Source organism: Nannospalax galili, unplaced genomic scaffold (assembly GCF_000622305.1).
Source record: "Nannospalax galili isolate Female #2095 unplaced genomic scaffold, S.galili_v1.0 scaffold405, whole genome shotgun sequence".
Classification (NCBI taxonomy): domain Eukaryota; kingdom Metazoa; phylum Chordata; class Mammalia; order Rodentia; family Spalacidae; genus Nannospalax; species Nannospalax galili.
In genome coordinates, this window is record NW_008354532.1 from 44,820 (window position 1) to 47,197 (window position 2,378).

The window sequence follows — 2,378 nt, forward strand, 5'->3', positions numbered from 1 at the left end:
GCAACAACAAATGAAACCCAAACCCAGCAGACAAGAAGAAATAACAAAAATCATGGCAGAAATTAATGAAAACAAAACAAAGAAAACAATACAAAGAATCAACGAATCCAAGAGCTGGTTCTTTGAAAAGATAAACAAGATTGACAGGTCACTAACCCAGTTAACCAAAAGAAAGAAAAAGCACCTCCAAATCAACAAAATAGAGATGAAAAGGGAAACATCACAGCAGATACCCAAAAGATCCAGAACATTATAAGAGAATATTTAAAAACCTATACGCTACTAAATTTGAAAACCTAAAAGAAATGGATGGATAACTGAAATCATGGGAACCACCAAAGTTAAACCAAGAAGAGACCAACAATTTAAACAGACCCATAACATCTAAGGAAATTGAAACAGTAATACAAAAATTCAAAAAGAGAAATAGATGGAGAACTTCCAATTTCCTTCTATGAAGCTGGCATCACTCTTATACAAAAACCAGGTAAATATATAACAAAAAAGAAAACTATAGACCCATATCCTGTGACCATAGATACAAAAATTCTCAACAAAATACTTGAAAACTGCATACAGACACACATCAAAAAGATCATCCACCATGATCACCTTTATTCCAGAGATGTAGGGATGATTCAATATACACCATAAACATCATAAATCATATAAATGGACTCAAGCACAAGTACCACATGGTCATCTCAATAGATGCAGAGAAGGCATTTGACAAAATTCAACATGCTTTTATGTTCCAAGTCCTAGAGGGAATTGGACTGGAAGGAACATACTTCAACAAAATTAAAGCCATGTACAACAAACCCACAGCCAACATCATTCTAAGTGGAGAAAAACTGAAAGCACTCCCATTACAATCAGGAACCAGACAAGGCTGTCCACTGTCTCCACTCGCTTTTAACATAATGCTTGAAATTCTTGCAAGAGCAGTAAGACAAGAGAAGGAAAATAAAGGAGTAATTATTGGAAAAGAAGAGATCAAATTATCCCTTTTTGCAGATGATTTGGTATTATATCTAAGAGATGCCAAAAATTCCACCAGAAATTGCCTAGAAATAACACATTCAGTAAAGTGTCAGGTTACAAAATTAATCTTTGAAAGTCTGTACCCTTTTTATATACCAATAACAAGCAATCAGAGAACGAGCACATGGAAACACTCCCCTTCACAATAGCTGCAAAAAAAAAAAAAAAAAATCTCAGAATAAACCTGAACAAAAACATTAAAGGCCACTACAATGAAAAAGAATTTTTTTGTCTTTTTTGAGACAGGGTCTCCCTGTAGCCCCAGCTGGCCTGGAACTCACTATGTAAACCAGGCTGGCCTTGAACTCACAGAGCTCTGCCTTGAAAATTTTAAATCTTTAAAGAAAGAGATTGAGGAAGACACCAGAAGATGGAAAGACCTCCCATGCTCATGGATTGGAAGAATTAATATTGTGAAAATGACCATCATACCAAAAGCCATTTATAGATTCAATGCAAAGTCAATCAAAATCCCCATGACATTCTTCACAGAATTGGAAAAAACCATCTTAAGATTCATATGGAAGCACAAAACACCTTGGATAGCCAGAGCAACCCTGAACACTAAGAGAAATGCTGGGGGCATTGCTACACCAGATTTTAAACTATGTTATAGAGATATAGTCATAAAAACAACATGGTACTGGCACAAAAATAGACCCATAGATCAATGGAACAAAACTGAAGACCCAAATACGAGTACATGTAATTTCAGCCACCCGATATTTGACAAAGGGGCCAAGAACATTCACTGGAGAAAAGACAGCATGTTCAGCAAATGGTGCTGGCAAAACTGGATCTATACCCGTAGAAGAATGAAACTAAACCCCTATCTTTCACCTTGCACAAAAGCCAATTCCAGACAGATCAAAGGCCTCAATGTGAAGCCTGAAACTCTAAAACTGTTAGAAGAAAACATTGGCAATAACATACAAGATATAGGTATAGGAAAGGATCTTTTAAACCAGCCATCAACTGCTCAGGAAATAAGGTCAAGAATCAACAAATGGGAACTCATTAAACTAAAAATCTTTAGTACATCAATAGAAGCAACCAAGAAAGTGAAGAGAAACCTCACAGAATGGGAGAAAATCTTCACCAGCGACACGTATGACAGATTTTTAACATCCAGAATATATAACGAACTCAAAAAACAAAGAATCAAGAAAGGAAGTAACTCAATTAAAAGATGGGCTGAGGAGTTGAACAGAGAGTTCTTAAAGGAAGAAATAAAGATGGCTAAGAAGCATCTTAATAGGTGTTCAACATCACTAATAATCAGGGAAATGCAAATTAAAACCACTTTAAGATTTCATCTTACCCAAGGCAGACTG